Source organism: Panthera leo, chromosome D2 (genome assembly GCF_018350215.1).
Source record: "Panthera leo isolate Ple1 chromosome D2, P.leo_Ple1_pat1.1, whole genome shotgun sequence".
Classification (NCBI taxonomy): Eukaryota; Metazoa; Chordata; class Mammalia; order Carnivora; family Felidae; genus Panthera; species Panthera leo.
This window is the reverse complement of record NC_056689.1, coordinates 34,217,384-34,237,599: the sequence shown is the minus strand read 5'-3', so window position 1 is coordinate 34,237,599 and position 20,216 is coordinate 34,217,384. Positions and strand designations below refer to the sequence as shown.

Here is a 20,216-nt window from a genome sequence, read left to right as displayed (position 1 = left end):
GGGAAAACTGGATATTTACATGCAAAAGAATGAAAGTGGATCCATATCTAACACCATATAGAAAAAATTAATTCAAAATGGATTAAAAATCTAAATTTTAAGAGCTAAAACGATGAAACTCTTAGAAAAAAAAACATAAGGCAAAAAGCTTTTTGGATTTGGCAATGATTTCTTGGATATGACACCAAAAGCATAGGCAATAACAAAAATAGACAAATTGGACTTCATGAAAATTAAAAACCTTTGTATATCAAAGACAGCATCAACAGAATAAAAAGGCAACCCACAGGATGGGAAAAAATCTTTATGAATCATTTATCTAATAAGGAAATAATATCCAGAATATATAGAGAACTCCTAAAATTCAACAACAATAAACAAACAGCCTGATTCAAAATTGGGCAAAGGACTTGAATAAACATGTCTCCAAAGAACATATACAAATAGCCAATAAGCACAAGGATAGATGTTCAACATCACTAATCATCAGGAAAATGCAAATCAAAATTATTAGATAGTACCTCACACCCATTAGGAAGCCTACTATTGAAAAACTAGAAATAACAAGTGTTGGCAAGGAAATGGAGACATTAGAACCCTTATGCACAGTTGGTGGGAATGTAAACTGGTATAGCCACTGTGAAAAAAGGTACAGTGGTTCCCTCAAAAATTAAAAATAGAATTATCATATGATCCAGCAATTTCACTTTTGGGTATATACACCAAAAAACTGAAAGCAAGGTCTCAAAGAGATATTTGTACATCCGCATTCATAGCAGTATTATTCACAAAAGCTAAAACATGGAAGCCACTCAGGTGTTCACTGATGGATAAACAGATAAGCAAAATATGGTGTTTATGTACAATGCAATATAATTCAGCCTTAAAAAGGAAGGAAATGCTGACATAGGCTACAACAGGGATGAACTTTAAGAATATTATACTAAGTAAACTAAACCAGGCACCAAAAAGACAAATACTATATAATCCCATTTATAGTCGAAATCATAGAAAAAGCAAGTAGAATGGTGGTTGCCAGGGGATAGAGGAAAGAGGGGAAGAAGAGAGATAATTTAATGGGTATGGAGATTCAGCTATTTAAAAGAGTTATGAGATGGGTGGTGGTAATAGCTGCACAAGAGTATGAATGTATTTAATACCACTAAACCTACACTTAAAATAGTTAAGATGGTAAATTTTATGTTATGTGTATTTTACCAAAATTAAAAAATGGGAAAAGTTAAACAAATATAAAAATACGTTTTTAAAAAATCAATACTTTAATAATCGCAATACTTTCCCCAGTTACTAAAAATTATCATTAAGATTTGACCATTGCTAGGTTCTTCAAAAAATAAAAAATAGAATTATCATATAATCCAGTAATTCCACTACTGGGTATTTATCCAAAGAACACAAAAACACTAATTTGAAAAGATATATGCACCCTTATGTTTATTGTAGCATTGTCTACAATAGCCAAATTATGGAAGCAACCCAATGTCCACTGACAGATGAACGACCACAGAAGATGTGATTATATATAATGGAATATTGTTCAGTGATAAAAAGAATGAAATCTTGCCATTGGTAACAACGTGGATGGATCTAGAGGGTATAATGCTAAGTGAATAATAAGTCAGTCAGAGAAAGAGAAATACCATATGATTTCACTTATATGTGGAATTTAAGAAACAAAACAAATGAACAAAGAAAAAAAGAGACAAACCAAAAAAAACAATGGACTCTTAAATGTAGAGAACAAACTGATGGTTACCAGGGGGTAATGAGTGGATGGATAGGTAAAATAGATGAAGGGGATTAGGAGTACAGTTATTAAACTGATGAGCAGTGAATAATGTATAGAATTGTTGAATCACTATATTGTACACCTGCAACTAATAAAACACTGTATGTTAACTATACTGGAATTAAAAATTTTAAATAAATTAATTTAAAAAAATATGCTAGCTTCCCACTTGCCTATAACTCATAACAACCTACACGATGCTTTGGTAGAAAATGCTTTCTTTTTGTTATATGTGATGTCAGGATTATTATTTGTTTTTATCAGCTGAAGATAATAATGAGCAAAATATTTCTATATCCTTGAGCATATATTTTACATACGGGCAATAAAATGTATTACAAAACAGTTTCCATTTTAAGTTCGTTATTTGGCAGAAAATCTCCCACAGTGTTTAACTTATTATTATTATTTGCTGCAGACTCTTCCTAAAAGCAAGAGGCAGCCCATTTTCTCCAGATGACTCATTAACAAAAGTCACAGTAGAATGAAGTGTTCCAACTTGAAATACCAATAGCTAAATATAACCTCTTTCACAACATTAGAAAATGCAGTGCCTCTCTTTAGTCTATAAGAGCAATCTTCAAGGGTCACCTTAACAAAACACATTTAGCACTTTAGGTGATCAGCAAGAAGAAAAGCCTGGAATGATGTATAATTTTTTTTAAAAAAAGCATTCAGCAAAAATGGGGAAAACTTTGTAAATCACAAAAAAATGAATTTTTTCTCCTACTATAAGTAAAAACACATTTCTATCATAAAAGCATTTAATACCTTAGAATATGACCACTGGTCACAAATATTAAAATGTATCTACTCGTCCCTAGTGTAAACTGAAAGGCTTTTTCAGCCATTAAACAAATGAGAATCCTATCATAGATATTTCATTTGAGATTACTCTTTTGACAAAGAACAGTGATATACATTGTAAATCTTACAAAAATATTAAACCAAACTATTTTTTCTAGATATTTATCTTGCATATAAGTTTAAAATGTGAAAACGGTATCTGAAATTACTAATAAATACTACTGTTTAATTTTTCAAAAAAGCAATAAAAAAAAAACCTAGCACAAAACCAAGAAAACACAGTAAGTAAAAAAAAAAAAAAAAAAAAAAAAAAAAAGATGGAAGTAAAAAAAGGCAGTCTGACAAATTGAAGATAACTCTGAGACAGACAAAGGGAAGAAGAACTGAAGAAAGAAAAATCTGACAGCTTTTGAGTCCTTAGAAGTTTAGTCATCCCTAAGGCCCAACTGTAACCACATTTTTGTGTGAGTGCACCTCAGTGACTTGAGTTACTAAATTCCTTTGTTAGCCAAAGCTAGTGCTAGTTAGGTTTCTTGTCACATGTAGCCAAGAATCCTAATAGAGTTTAGAAATATTATTTTAAGAACAAGTAAACTACTAATTGTCCACGTATCTACAGAAATATATCAATTTTCAGGTGTATTATGACACCATACATTTCATCTTCTCTCCTTTTTCCATAAAGGAGAATTTTTTCCCCTTTATTTTAGGAGGTGAAGGTCTTTTAAAAATCATCAAGAGAAGATTCACTACAGGAGACCGCTTTAGAGCCAATTTTTTTGAAAAGCACCAATTTAAGAAAGTAAACTGATAGCAACTTTCCTGAAGTACTCCCCTCTCTAAAAAATGCAGTACTGTTTTTGATAGAAAAATTAGTTACAAAAGAATAGGCAATAGGAGTATTTTATTCTCATTAGAATTACTGATGATCTTCATATTTTTCATTCTATTTTACATGTTTTCCAAATTCTTACCAATCAGAAAGAAATATGCTATTTTGTAATAAGACTACATTTTAAGTAATTTTAACTCTCATTATGGCTCAAAGCACATATTTACTTAGGCTTCATCTTCACATAGTTTTGAGAGTGAAATGTTTATTCAGTCCACTTCAACAAATATTTATCAAATATCTACTATGTGTAAAGCTAAGTATCATAACAAAATGATACGCAGTTCATGAAAGAAGCCACAAACTTCAGTCTTTATATAGTATAGGTATGTGTGTATTTGAGCGTGTGTGTGTGTGTGTGTGTGTGTGTGTGTGTGTGTGTGAGGGGTGTCGGAGCTGCAATAAAGTTTATTCTATTTTTATTATTTTTTATATCTTTTAAGTTGCAATAAAGTTTAATCCAGGCTTTATTACACAACATCATGGTTCAATTCAACAAAGAAGTATAAACTATTTCATTATGATATTTTCATTTCCTAGATGACATAATTTTCAAACTAACCATCCTCCCCCCATTCAACTACAATACAGGGTTAAAAAACATTACTTACTTTTCATATAAATAAGTTCTTAAATAATTTAAGAAAAAATAACTTCCATGGATATTAAGAAAGAAAAGTGAGATGACAATGTTACCCTGTTTTGATCTCATTTTCCACTGTATTAGTTATCAAGGTTCCATACCAAAGGTATGTAAAGAGATACCTCCAGTAACTCAAACTCACTATAATATTTTAATAGTTGATAAATAGGCAAAAAACAAAAAACAAAAAACAATGATATTTAGGTGAAGAATTCTATAGCCAAGTTTTTAAAGTTTACTTCCATATACTATGGTCACTTGTTTTTTAAACCACAATACTGATTTACATGACCCCTAGCAAAGTTTGTTTTCTGTACTGGAAAATATGGAAACTGAAAGTTTGAAAACTATTTAAACTCAAGAGATTCTACTAGATGGGCAAGTCCTAGAACTTCCACTGTGCCCCCTCCCAGGACGCAGGATATAACTGAGCTGTTGGGCTTTTAAGGAAGCCTTGATAAATGAAAAGGTCTCAAAGCTCACAGTTGGCCAAGGTGTTTAAAGAACATATTTCTAAATACATACATACATACAAGCATAAAATATCTTGGATTGGCATAACTACTCTCCCAAGCTGAGGATACCCTGAGAAATCATTCCTCTCACTCACTTTTTACACCACTAAGTCTGTTGATTCTACCTCCCAAAGAGCCTGTGTTGCACCTGTGTTGTTGTTGTTGTTGTTGTTGTTGTTGTTGTTGTTGTTGTTTTCAATTTTACTGACACATTTCAGAACCTCCTATTTCTTATTGGGCTATTCCAACAGACTAATAGATAGGCCTTTATGATTCCAGAAAGGCTTTGCTCTAATCCATTTTTCACAATGTCTAATCAGTTAACTCTCCTATTTAACATCATCCCTATCACCCACTAAAAACAAATCTAAACTTCTTATCAGTGCATACACGTAATACAACCTGGTTTAATGTGTTTACATCTGCTAAAACCACTCTCAGTTCCCCAACTCAGGCACTATGATTCAGTCATATTGAGGTGTTCCCACAAAATGCTTTCTCATGTCTGCATGTCTTTTGCAAAGCCTGTTCACAAGCACAACCATGCCACATACATACCTTCCTATCTGTGTATCATTTTCTTCTCATAAGCATCATACTTGTCTTCAAAGACTCAGCTTAAGGCATCATCTTCTCTGTGAAGCCTACCTTGTTAATATTCCAACCCTAAACTAGGTATCTCTCCTATATGTTCTCAAAGGTCCCTTTTCAAGTAATTGTCATAACACTTATCACTTGTTTATAGAATTACTTGCTGTGTGATTGCTCAGAATTCTATGTGATTCAGTTCACTCACCTGTACAGTTACTAATATTATCTACACTGAAGGACTTTTATAAGAATAAATCCAAGGGGAGGGGGGAACATATCTAGGAAGTGCCTAACACTTAATAAAAGTTCTAGTAAATGACAGATGTACTATGTCATTAATACTTTTCTCAAAGGCAAACACCTTAGCATTCATCTTCTGTACTCTAGCAGCTATTCCAGTACTTGGCAAAAAGTAAGTTGCTATACATTTGTAAAGTGAACAAATCCACATTTCAGAAGGATGACTCCTGTAGCACTATAGAAGGTGGAATTGGGAAGTCCCGCAACAGATCCTTCAGGACCTCAGGAAGAAGGAAGAAAATCACTTTTAAGGTATTCTGAAAATTAAATAAATACACACTACACAGAGACTCACAATATTTGGTGCTTCAACTGAGAATTACTACTTAAAGAAGCTTCTCTTAATTAAGATGGGGATGAAGTGGTTGGATGGGAATCCAATCTCTCATGTGTTGATGGGACAGAAAAGGCAAAAAAGAAAGAAACACTGGAGAAATGCAGCCAGAGAAGAAAGGGCTACAAGATTCAATGCAAGAGATGGTGACAGGGGCAATAAACAGGCGAGTAGCAAAAAGGGGTGAGATTTGAAAGACATTTCAAATGGTAAATAAGAGCTAGCAAACAATCTGCTTGTTTAGGGAATAGGATCAAAGATGACTGAAAGCCTCTAGTATGGCAAAATAAATTGTGACAAAAAGTCAAGAAGCAAGGCACGCAATTAAACTGACCCAGGTTTAGAAACTGACAAGGTCAAAAGGGAGAGAGAATTGAAGGCAATGGCAAAATGTAGTTGAAGCAACTGACCATGCCACTCAGGCTAAATAAAGAGAATAAAGTAAAAATACAAAGGAACTAAACAGGAAGCTGATACAAAATTTTTTAAAGCAGTTGAGGCAGGGAATAGGTTCAGAATGTGGAAAGAGGGTTGCTCAAGTGGAATGGAGATAAGGGTAGTTATAATAGAGGAGTTTAAGGAAGTGTGATAACTGGTGCTGGAAATATCCACAGGAAAGTTAAGAAGATACAAGAAAAAAGAGTATTTGTAAAACAGGTACCAAAGTTCTCAAAGAATGTGAAGAGGTCTAAAAGGATGACACTCAAACCTTTGCTAAGTATGATCTAGTGTTTGCCTTATTGACCTAAGAAGTTAATTAAAGCACAATCCTATTTCCTCTAACTTATCACTGTCTTCCAGAACAAGGCTTCCCTAATTTTCTGCTATTTTTTTCAATAGAAACTTCAATTTGTCATGGCCAGAGAGTACTTTCTACAATACAGTGACTTTCATATATTGTAAAACAAAAATAACAGCAAAAGAAGTCTGATTTGACACTAAACAACACATTAATAATCTTATAATAGAAGCTATCAATGAACAATTATTCATTCCACAGTTTCTGGTAAGAGAATGATTTAAATGAAAACAAGAAAAAAAACATGTATATATTTGATATAGTTGTGAACACTTACATAAAAATACATGTTTTCTGGGAAACTTCACTGTGTTACAATTATACATTAATGATTACTCTTATTGCTATGTACAGCTTTAAAACAACAAAACAATTTCTTATTAAGGTGGTTAAATCCAACAAAGGAATAAAACTAAATCTTACAACCCTTAAAAGCTTAAGGGAATTATTACAATTTATAGCCACTGATAATATTTTAGTACATTTTATATGATCCAACTACAGTGTCTTTTCATAAGTACACTGGAATCACCATGCAATTTTAATCCATATGCTTAAACCTCTTTCACAGTTTACAGGAACAAAGCAGTTTTGATTCACAAACAATGCCCTGCAGTCAAATACGCTCATGAGGTATTAATTTACAACTTCATCTGTGATCAGTTAAACTCCATGTGAAATCTTAAACATCCTTAAAAAGCTCACCACAAATAGTTCAATAAGAGATTTTTTGGTTAACATTACTTTAACAAAAAACATATAAGATTAAATTCTATTGTAAAATAAAACCAAATGCCACTTGCTTTTAAGGATAAACCACTAACAAAACAATCTTTTAAACTGTCACCTTTTGCATCTAAAATATTAATTAAAAATGTAATGCCAGTATCAAAAACATATGCTTCAAAGTTTTGGCAAGACAAGTCACAGATAAAAAGAAAAACCAATTTCATGAAGAAAATGTACATACTTCAACAAATAAGATGTTTCTTTAATCAGTCCTAAGGGCCAGACTTATTAAAATGTCAGGTCAACCTGAATCATACCAAAACAAAAGATTAAAATCATCAGCTTTACCAAACAGCTAAAATGTCAGATCCACATAAGTTATGGACAAAGATAACAATAATGAAAGAACATGATATAAATATCCAATTCAGCTTATTTTAGCAAAAACAATAATCACTAACTTCTCAGAAAACTGCAGTTTTAAGCTTTAATATTTATATAATTTGAACTTTAGAATGTTTACTAGGAATATTTTTTAGCTAGATATAAGTAATACTTATTTTCATTGTTTTTTTAAAGACAATCAGAGGAATTATTACCTCATATAACAAAACATGCAGGGCTACAACAGCTCTGGGATTAATTTACAACTCAATATCACTTGAGGCCTCAGTTCTATCATGTTTTCCCTGTGTCATCCTTAGTGTGATGGCTTTTCTTCCTTAATGGTTCAAAAACAGCTACCATAGTTCCAAGTATCACTTTACCTAATGTCCAAAGTTCTGAAGAAAGACTGCCCCTTCTGTATGTCTAGCAAAAAAATAAATAAATAAAAGGAAAACTTTCCCATTAAACTTCTCAACTGTTGCTGCCCACTTGTTACTAAATCAATCACTGGCACAAAGGGAATGAAATAACCATGATTGGCTTAGATTAATTCAGATTCAGCCCCTGAGGGTAAAGAAGAACCCAGCTTCCCATAAAGCATATTGGTATCTGGTGAGTGGTAAAAGCTGAAATTTCAAATTAACTGTATTAAAAGTGAAGAATCAAATCAATGTTATTTTCATACACTGTTTATAATAATACATAATAATCATTTCTTTTACATGCTTCAAATGAACATTATATATACCAATGTGGCAAATTCTTTTTGTAACCATTAATATCTCAATACTGATCAATTGCATATCTCACTAGAAAACTACTCTATGGGGCACTTGAATGGCTCAGTTGGTTAAGTGTCCTAATTCAGCTCAGGTCATGATCTCATGGCTTGTGGTTTGAGCCCCGCATCGGGCTCTGTGTTGACAGCTCAGAGCCTGGAGCCGGCTTTAGATTCTATGTCTCTTTCTCTCCCTGCCCCTTCCCAGATTACACTCTGTGTGTGTGTGTCTCTCTCTCTCTCTCTCTCAAAAATAAATAAAACATTTAAAAAAAGAAAGAAAGAAAGAAAAAGAAAATCTCTACTGTGAAAGATTGAAGCCAAAATAAACAAAAATTGTAAATGACAGCTTGGAGGAAAGGGATACATATGATAGGGGAAAAGCTTGAGAAAAATGTTATCTTATTATTAATATCCTCAGAGAGATGCCAGGAGATACTGCATCCATGAGACAAGAACAGATGCTACTAAAAAAAAAAAAAAAAAAAAACTATTAAAATAAATAACACTTTGAAATAAAAATGACAGTAAAAATCAAAATTTCTCAAAAATCAATATAAAATTAGAAAAGATTAATTTAGAGGACCAGTCCAAGATGTCCAAAAACCAAATAATTAGAGTTCAAAAAACAGGAGAGAGAGAGAGGACAAAGAAAAGAAGAAGAAATCAAATAAATAATTCAAGAAAATTTCTCTGAATTAATGGACATGATCCATGTCAAAAGAATTCATCACCAAAGTGTCCAGCAAAATGGATGAAAAGAAACCCCTACAAAGACATTATCAGTACAAAGAGCCTAAAGGCTTTTTGTAGAATAAAACAAATGTTTCAAACAAAGGATCAAGAAACAGAAGGGCATCAGATTTCACCACAGCAACACTGAAAGCTAGCAGATAATGGAGCATTGCCTTGAAATACAAACACAATTTTGACAATAAAGCAAAAATGAAACTAACTACTGAGACTTAAAATAGGCTTGCACAAAAAATGTCTGCTTTAAGTAATAAATAAGTTGGTTTTACAGTAGTCAGAACCCTAAGAGAGGAATATGATCACTCAAATCTGAGCAACTCTAAATATTTCATTTGTACACAGAGAAAAAGAAAAATGGAGTCGTAGTTCAATTCAGGATGCTCCAACTTTAAGTTTGAAATTTCTGAGAACATCTAATATGTTCATGGAATATTTCCTTGTACTGGAAATCATGTAAAATCAAGGAAAATTAAAATAGCACTTTATTTTCAGTAAAATTAGGAGACATAGTTAGGAGGTATTGCAAATTAATGAGGGAAAGATGGAATAATCAATGATGGCTTGTCAAAAGTGCTGCCATGCAGTAGCAAGTAAAGTAAAAAGGGGCACGAGGGTCCAGTGGTAGAAATTCACTAAAAAGAGCCTATGAAATCATACTTTTTGAAAGTGAGGGGACTACCATGAAATGAATAACTATACCACTAATTTGCCAAGTTAGAAATAAGACAAGAACCTCCACTATCACCACCATTTATTATCCTACTGGAATACTAGTGAACACTATTAAACAAAATGAAAGAAATTAAAGGTATAAATATTGGGAATCAAGAAATAAATCTATTACTACTTAAAACTGTTATTGTTACACACCTTAAAAAATTCTCAATAAAAATGAACAGAAAACTTACAAACAGTAAGAGAAGTTGGGTAAGGTATATGGGTAAGAAAAATAATGCAAAAAAGTCAGTAACTTTCATTTATATAAACCAAAACCACTTTAAAAAGATCTTGATTCACAAAAACAATGAGATAAACTTTAAAGATATATAATGCATGTAAGAAAATAAATTTAAAACACTCCTGAAGTCATTAACAGAAGACCTGAAGCAATAAAAGTACAAACCATGCTCTGGCTTAGGAAGACTCAATATTAAGATGCCAACATAATTTCTAATTTTAACATAATAACCATATCAAGAGCAACAGGTTTCAGGTTTTTGGGGGTTTTTATTTGGTTTTGTGTGAAGAATGGTACATATGAGACATGATAAAATGTTGATAAAGTAAGTATAAATAAGGATGCTCTAAAAAAATAATGAAGTGAGAGACAATAGCCCAATTGAGAACAAAACTTTCATGTTTCAACAATTAAACTGGCACACAATAATGAGCCATATCCATGGAACATGAGAAAAAGTAAACAAACAAACTCTATAAACATGTAAATTGAGATATAACAGTAACATATACTTAAAGTGATATCTCAAAATAATGAGAAAGAGATGGAGTAGTCAATAAACAGTATGGGACAACCAAATTACCTACAATAAAAGATAAAATAGGGGCACATGACTGGCTCAGTTGGTAGAGCATGTGGCTCTTGATCTCAGGGTTGTTAAGTCTGAGCCCCATGTTAGATAGTTACTTAAAAATTAAATCTTTTGGAGGTGCCTCGGTGGCTCAGTAGGTTAAGCATCTGACTTCAGCTCAGGTCACAATCTCAGTTTGTGAGTTCAAGCCCTGTGTGAGGCTCTGTGCTGACAACTCAAGAGCCTAGAGCCTCCTTCGTATTCTGTGTCTCCCTTTCTCTTTCTGCCCCTCCCGCTTGTGTGCCTGCTCTCGCTCTCTCGCTCTCTCTCTCTCTCTCTCTCAGAAATAAACGAATAAACTTAAAAAATTAAATCTTCAAAATAAAATAAAACAAGGGGCGCCTGGGTGGCTCAGTTGGTTGAGTGTCTGACTTCATTCAACTCAGGGCACAATCTCACGGGGTCTGTGAGTTTGAGCCCTACATCGGGCTCAGTGCTGACAGCTCAGAACCTGGAACCTGCTTTGGATTCTGTGTCTCCCTCTCTCTCTGTCCCTCCCCCGCTCACGCTCTCTCTCTCTCAAAAATAAATAAAGTTAAAAAAAATTTTTTTAATAAATTAAAACAGGATCCATACCCCATACTGTGTGTGAAGACAAATTATAGATGGATCAAATAATTAAGAGTAAAGAAGTCTTAAAATAATTAATAAATTCCATTATATAATAAAAATGAAATTAGCAAAAGAAAATCCAAATTATAATCACATAAAAATGTTTGCAACTCATATCACAAAAGGACTTACATTCCTAACATACAAAAAGCTCCCAGAAACACTAAAAAGACCAACAATTCCCCTAAAAAAGTCAATGCAGTGCAGGAGATATGAACAAACATTTCATAAAAAGAGAAAAGCAAATGGTTTTTAAATAAGATCTTCAACTTCACTTGTTAAAAAATACAAATTAGACATAGGCTGAAACACCACTATTTAGAGACTCTAGTTCTGTAAAGGCATCTTCTACCATCAGCCTCCGTCTACAGTAAACAGCCACTCTTGAGGCTTCTCTATGATGCTGGTGCTCCCTTCGCTCTGCATTTCCTTATTGCATTATTCACAAACAAAGTGTCTTTCTCATCTTAATATACTAGATCCATTCCGGGCATGCTCACTTCTTTGAGCCTTTTGATCCCTTGCTCTACTATCTGCCAAGCAGCCTTGATACCTGTACTTCATTTAATATATATGGGCCATCACTTTTTCCAAACTTCCAAGAGCCATCACAGCAGCATATTAGAACCAGCTCCAGTGGCCTTTGCCAGGAAGTTAATTGCTGTGTCATTGAAGAATGCTCCCATATCAACAGAGCTTTGGCTTGAATGCTAACCAAAATCAAAATTTTACAATATTTAGTTTGACCCTGCATCAAAACAAAAAATCAAAAGCCTTTCCTTCTTTAAGTCCTTGATGAGAATGACCTGTCATTTTCAATCTATCCTTAAGAATATTGCGAAAGCTATAGACCTTCTCAGAATAATGCACATCCACAGGAAAGAAAAAAAAATTGCACAGAATTTTACAAAAGTTTCAAGAAAAACATGTAGCCCATATACTCCCCTATTGCAATCTGGATTGTCTAACAACAGACACTGAGATAGTTTGGGGTGCAAAATATTTATTAAGGATCAACCCCTGTGAAAAGAAGGGGGGGGGTAGGTTTGGAAAGCAGGAAGTCAAATTACAGTACCTCACAAAGCCTCAGGCAACCTGGCAGGGATCTCTGGAAATATATTACTTGTCAGAGTTGTCTCAGGTATGAACAAAATGGCTGGGCCCTTATAACTCCATCTTGATCAGCTGCAGGACAAGAGCTGCCCTGGGAAGGCTGGGGTTTAGGCAAGGAGGCTTTCTGTAGCAGAGGCAGACCTTGAAGAAGCTGACAGATGAAAGCTTTGTGATTACTTTCCTCCCCACAGCCGGGCTGCAATTCCTCTTTGAAGGAGGATCGGGGCTGTGCAATTCCATGTCTACCACACTTTTACATAGGAACCTGTTTTCTCCATTTTAAAAATCCTCTCCTCTCTTGTACTTTCTACTTCTACTCTTTTCTACTTCTTATTATACCAGTGTGCTTTGGTAAGGCAGAAACCCAAGCATTTGTAGCTAAGTATGTGCACTACAAAGACCTCGCCGAGAGGTATACTACAAACCATGGTCATACTGAGCTGGATATAGATTTAGGCCCTACTCTGAGGAACTCTGAGTTTATTTGTAAATTGCTGACTAAGGCTGCTAATGAAATAATTAGATAGGAGTAACTCACAAAATGGTCCAACAGCAAACAAAGTAGATGACTTTTCCACCAAACCAAACTGGAATTAAACATGGGATGGCTTGTAATTTACCCATCACAATAAGGAGCAGTAAAAGATCACTATTTGGGGGCTATAAAATTAAGCATTTATAATACTATCTTTTTAATTATAATCAGAATTAGAAAATAAGGCACATTTTTAATGTTTTCATCATACATTGCATTTAATCACAACCTTCCTTCATACAACATTTAAGTTCATACTGTGAGACAACTGCTTCTTAGGAGTGAGATACAGAAGTCAACAGGACAAAGCTCCTGCCTTCAAGGAGCATCTACATTCTAGTTAGAGGAGTCTGATAATAACAAGGAAACAGGGGCACCTGGGTGGCTCAGTCGATTGAGCATCAGACTCTTGATTTCATCTCCGGTCATGATATCACAGTTCGTGAGATTGAGCCCCACATCCGATTCTGTGCTGACAGCATGGATATTTAAAACAAGGAAATAAAGTCATTTCATATATGAGTAAGTGCTATGAGATGTGTCATTTAAACTGAGAACTAAAAGAAGTCCAAAAGAACCATAATGAAGAGCATTCCAAAAAGAGGAAACAACATATGCAAAGGTCTCAAGGTAGGAATGAGTATCTGTTGAAGGAAGTAACAAAACAAAGATTGGTGTCACTGAAACATTTTGAACAAGGGTACTCTTACAGGAGGTAAGAGTTCTACTCAAAATTTCAATGTCAGCATCAATAACCCTTCTTCCTACCTAATCTGTTTATTGCTGTTTATCGTTAGGGAATTATGAAAATGCTTGTGACTGAGAGCTTATAAGCAAACACTTTCAGATCTTGCTTCCAATCATTTGTTCTACTCCCTTATATTATAAAAAGATAAGTCTACATTTTCACAGAAATTGAAGAAACGGAATGAAAGAATGAAAAATATCATATATCCCTTACAAGGAAAAGTACCTTCACATGTAACATTCAATAATGCAAAAGATATTAGCAACACTTCCCCCTGATGCAAATTATCTACATAGATTTTGATCGAGTCACATTAAAAACAGTAAACATTTACATAGCATAAGTATATTCTGAATAATTAAGCTTTACCTACAAGTTAAATCTCTGCAAATAATGTAATATCAATGGATTTGCAGTCTCATTGGTTTCTACACAAAAAAAATAAAACAAGCATTTGTTTATTTGTTTGCTGGACTTATCAAAGAGAAGGTTAAGCTAAATATGACAATACCAAGTGGCTCTGTCATACCAAATAATTACAATTTTGATAAACACTATCAGAACAAATAAATGATATATTTAAAACAAAACTGTCTTCAAATATACCTGAATGAAAGTATAAAACACTTTTTAAAAAAATTTTTTTAACCTTTATTTATTTTTGAGACAGAAAGAGACAGAGCATGAACGAGGGAGGGTCAGAGAGAGGGAGACACAGAATCTGAAACAGGCTCCAGGCTCTGAGCTGTCAGCACAGAGCCTGACGCGGGGCTCGAACTCACGGACTGCGAGATCACGACCTGAGCCGAAGTCGGACGCCTAACCGACTGAGCCACCCAGGCGCACCTAAAACAAACACTTTTTAATCTCTAAACATGAAAACGTAAATGGCTCAAGTATGATATCAATAGTGTAAGACCTAAAATTTCCAGCATGAGAAAGGACAATTACTACAAGATACTGTATACTGTCTCCATGCTTCTTATTAACAACTGCCAGGGTGGAGGTACCAAGAAAACCCACAACTTGATGTCAGGGTGAATAGATGTTATACTATGAAAAATTCCCAATACAGAAGCCCTATTTATAAGTATGCTAATAAGTCTCATTTTTTCCTTAACCTAACATAACCAGTCCCTACCTATAGTCCTATCAAATGGAAGATTACAACGTTATCCTCTCTTCTAACTTGAATGTACATGTGTCTTCCAGGCTTCTTTCTCCAAAATATTAAAGTTTTGTCTACACTAAAAATTGACAGTGAGAGATAATCTCTCTTCTTGATGATCTCTGCAGAAGTGTCATAAGAAAATTTTAGCAGCTATCATATCCGCAGTTGCTCCCCTGACACTTACTTGGTTATTGATGGATTTGAAGGGCCTTAGCCCCATAGAACTATCTCTGGCTGTGATAAGTTTGATCACCAGCATCTACACACTGCTTTAAACTTTAAACTCTCAAATGCTTTGTCTTTTAACATAAAGTCAATAGACATCTGACAATGATTCTCAGACTCTCCTGTAAATTCAAAAGAATTTCTACCAATGTTTCTTACTGATTATTTTCAATTGCACAGACTAGCAGCTCTCAGAGCATGGTCCATAAATCACATGGGTCTCTAAATTTCTTGCAGGGAATCCACAGGTTAAAACTGCCTTTTTTCAATGTCATTCTTGTACTACTCTCCAGTGAAGTTTTCCAGAAGCTACGTAACATAATAACAACATTCTGGTGGCTAATGGAATGGATTCTTGTGTATTTTTTTGTTCTGTTTTGAAAAATTTTTCAGGCAATATATCTAGGGTATTAATATGAGTGTTTTCAGAGATTAATTAAATTTGTTCTCTGAACTTCTACTGTCCTCTTACTAGCTATATGTGCTATAATATAAGTATCTGGGGCACCTGGGTGGCTCAGGTCAGGTCATGATCTCATGGTCCATGAGTTTGAACCCCGTGTCGGGCTCTGTGCTGACAGCTCAGAGCCTGGAGCTTGTTTCAGATTCTGTGTCTCCCTCTCTCTCTGCCCCTCCCTGGCTCATGCTCTCTCTCTGTCTCAAAAATAAACATTAAGAAAAAAAATTTTAATAAAAAAAATACATAAGTATCTGTGTGAGGAAATATTTCATTCATATATTTCCACATATACGTTTATATCATATCTTTCAATCAATATATTGCAACAGACTGAATGCAGAAGCAAATGAGACTCCATCTGCTTTCAATTAAGTCAGGCATTAAAAAAATTTACAAAAATGTAAAACAATACCACTCTTCTTACAATATTTTTAGTTTTGGAAAATATAGATATTTTTCACAAAAATGTTACTTATGTTAACATATAATGGGTTTATTACAATTATATTTAAATGTATTAATAAATATTTTCAAATGTCTCCATTTAAATGTTTAAATTTTTTTAGATTTTTAAGTAAAGTCTACATCCTAAACTCTACATCCAACATGGATTTTGAACTCATGACCGTGAGATCAAGAGTCGTCACCAACTGAAACGGCCAGGCACCCCTTTTTAAATTTCTGATATGGTAAATATCAAAATATATAAGCCATTAAGCAATACCTCTGGAGCATAGGCACACTACTTTACACATGTTTTAATCATTGGTTTTGTCTTCAAAATAATTCCTGTTATTGCATAAGCCAATTATTCACCATTTGCAATTTTTAAAAAAATTTCTGCTTTTAATTACCATCAGATTGATACCTCTCTCCTTATTAATATTTCATATTCCTACTGCTTTCCCACAAATACAATATTAGTAAAAATAAACTGCAATTAGGGTGCCTGGGTGGCTCAGTCGGTCAGCTCAGTCAGCATCCAACTTCAGCTCAGGTCATGATCTCATGGATTGTGAGTTTGGGCCCTGCGTCGGGCTCTGTGCTATCAGTTCAGAGCCTGGAGCTTGCTTTGGATTCTGTGTCTCCCTCTCTCTTTGCCCCTTCCCCACCCTTGCTCTGTCTCTCAAAAAATGAATAAACGTTAAAAAAAATTAAAAATAAATTGCAATTAAAACACAAAGCAAACATAGTACAAAATAAAAAACACAATAACCAACAATAAAATCACAGGGCCACAGCTGTTTATGACATCCTTTGGTCTGATGTGGCTTTATTTTGTTTACAAATGTTTATATGTTGAAATCTGGTAAAAAGAACTTTTTACACTTTACATTTACATTTATCAATTATAAATGAAAGATACCAGTATAACACAGCTTGTAGCTAAACACATTTAAATATGCTGTAAGTCAAATAATGATGTACTATGTTATTTTATAAGTAAAATTAATAGTTCTATTCCATCACTATCAACAGTTTCATGTGTATTGCTAGTTATTGGAGATGTGGGTTACCAAATATCTAACGTTCAAATAGTTTAAAAACCATTATAGGGGTTCTTTCCTTGAGACTTCATACCAGTTAACTTAAATGGATTATAAAAGCTTTATAATTGGTGAAAAAATTATGATAAATATAAGCAGTATTTTCTAATAAAGATAAATGGTAAGTGAAAAATTAATGTTACATTTAAAATATATTTCTGAATATGTACACAGCAATGAAGTACCTTAATTAAAAAACAAATTTAAACAATATTTAATCATTCATCTTTCTCTCTTGCTGCCAACTTCCTTCTATTCCTCAAATACATGAAGCTGTTTATATTATTTCCCCAAACAATAAAACCATTTATCATAATTTCACTGTATTTATTGCTGTTTTTAAAGACAATTTATATTTCTCAACATAGATTTATTACAAAAATCTTGTATGAATGAAATCTACACATTCAATATAAGTAAAAAATACAAGTAAGTCATGAATAGAACAGTATCTTTCAACTATCATTTAAGCACTGAAAGGGAATCAAAAATTATTTTAATTATTAAAAAAACTACATTTGAAATATTGACAGATTATAGACAAATATACAACATAGCAGTGTCGATAAAAACCCAAAAACAGCTGGCTCATAATCATGCTCAGAAGTAAATTAACATTTCTAGAAGATCTAATAGGTGCCAGGCACTAGGCTAGGTATTTCACATACATTATCTTATTTCATCGTCACAATAACTATAGCCCCAATTAGTCAATAATGAAGTAGACTCTGAGAAGTCAAATAACTAGTAAGTAGTAGGAATGGGATCAAAGTAAACATAAATTCTAGTGACATAAAATCAAAAGAATGAAAATAGTTTTAAGATAACTTTCTTAAATAACTGGTTGTCATTTTACAACCATTCTTTATTCCCAAAGCAAGACTCCAAATTTGTTTTTAGGGAACCATCTCTCCAACATTCTTTTTTTTCCTTCTGTTAAGAGATTTTCTGTCCAACATTCTTGATCCATATATTTCCAGCAGTGCTAATTCTATCTCCAACTGCAGAAGTGAGTATGTAGCTCAAGCCAAGCTAAACAGACCTAATACATGATCTAATACCACAACTTTTCTTGAAGCCACTAGAACAAATACAAAAAAAGTAAGAAGGATGTAAACCTATAGCTGCTGGCAGCTACCCTATGTCCAGAAAAGGAGAACCTATTTGCAAAAGGAGCCAAACCAAGATAAACTGAGCGAACAGTTGAAGAGGGTCCAAAAACATTATTTGAGCCACTGGATCAAGCTTCACCTGAAATTGGCCATATCATGATCTTTTAAATTACGTGCCCCAATAAATTTCCATTTGCTTATTTGGAGGATTTCTGTCACTTGTTCAATGTACCTATTAATAAAAATTTAATGGTATAAATTATCTGCAGAAATCAAATGCTGTACTTAATTACTCTCAATCTAGAACCTGAAAAACATTTTTAACAGGAATCAAGGAACTATTTTCAGTATTTCACAAGTTTAATGGAGTTGTACACAGACCTGGAATAAAGCCTCTAAAGCTTAATAAAACACTAAGTTCTTTCTGACTACATCATTTCAATCATTTTTCAATATGAAAACTTCAGTTATCTTGTTTTAATAAGTTCTAAATAGAAATCGTTTTTTATACATAATCTTTATTTTTAAATTAGAAACATTGTTATTTTAAAATACTGTTTTATTTGATGGATAAACTGCTTTAAGACAGGAAATTTTTCAAAATGATCACTGGAGAGGAAAATATGAAAAACTATCATATTATTTTGAAATAATAATACAATTCACATCTTTAATGTATCAGCAATTCTTGACTAACCCCGTAATTTCTGACTGCCTTTCTATCTACCCTGAGGCTATTCAGCCATATCAAATAAGCAGCCTAAGCTAATGGCACCACCTAGTGTCCTGTACTGGTCACTATCAGACTCACTGTCTTCCACTTCCTTTTACTGACTGGTGAAGGAACACAAGCTAGTCTCTCACTGTTGTTCTCATGAATAATTCTTCCCCCAAATCCATGTCTTTCTTATTCATTTGTACATACACACTGTCCTGTCTCCTCTAATGCCTCTCTCAACTGTCCAGTTACTTTAGAAACAACTCATTAGTCTGGCCTTGATCTTTGCCAGATAATTGGTGCTTAACATAAGTTATTACAAGCACTTTCTAAAGTTACTACTATAAGTAGTATCCCATTCACATACAAAAGCTCACAGATCACTGGATAGGCAATGTGATTTTAAAACTCATTTTCTTAATTACTACTCATAAGGCTCATGCTGCTTTTTCTTAGTTCTTCATTTTTTACTGTGGCCAAAACACTTTTTTTTTTTCCCAAAAAGTAATCATTCAATTCTGGTCCAATATGGTGACATAGGAAGACCATTAACTCATCTCCCTCAAGGAACATATGAAATTACACCTGTTTATAGAATAATTTCTCAGGAAGAAAAAAATGAGACCAGATTGAACAGCTTCTCAACAACCAAAGATAGAATGGCAAGAGAACAGCAAGAGAGATGGAGACACAGTCTCCAGGAACCCCCATACCCAATGCTGCTAACAGCAGTGGGGAAGGATGGTCCTGAGGGACCAGGAACAAATTCCTCTGTCCTTGGGCACAGACAAAAATAAAGTAAAATAAAATTAAAAGCCCTGGTTTTAAAAAGTAAATATCCATTTTTTTCACTCTTTCAAAGTTAAGCCAAGCTTTCCTCAAATACCATCAATGTTCTTGTTCACATCTGCTAGTTACACTAATATCATTTTGTAATATGTTGTATTATGAATTTTCATCTTCCAGCTTATCGTCAGTTAAATCAATCTGGGGGGGAGGACTTAGACCTAACCACTACTGTTCCTTCTAAGAAAATTCAAATGAAATA

At 33.6% G+C, this 20,216-nt stretch overlaps 1 protein-coding gene across 8 annotated transcripts in view; it reads right to left on the bottom strand.

Moving 5' to 3' along the window:
- ADK (adenosine kinase) overlaps positions 1 to 20,216 on the bottom strand; it is a 517,703-nt gene that overhangs the window by 378,984 nt on the left and 118,503 nt on the right. The window lies entirely within an intron of this gene.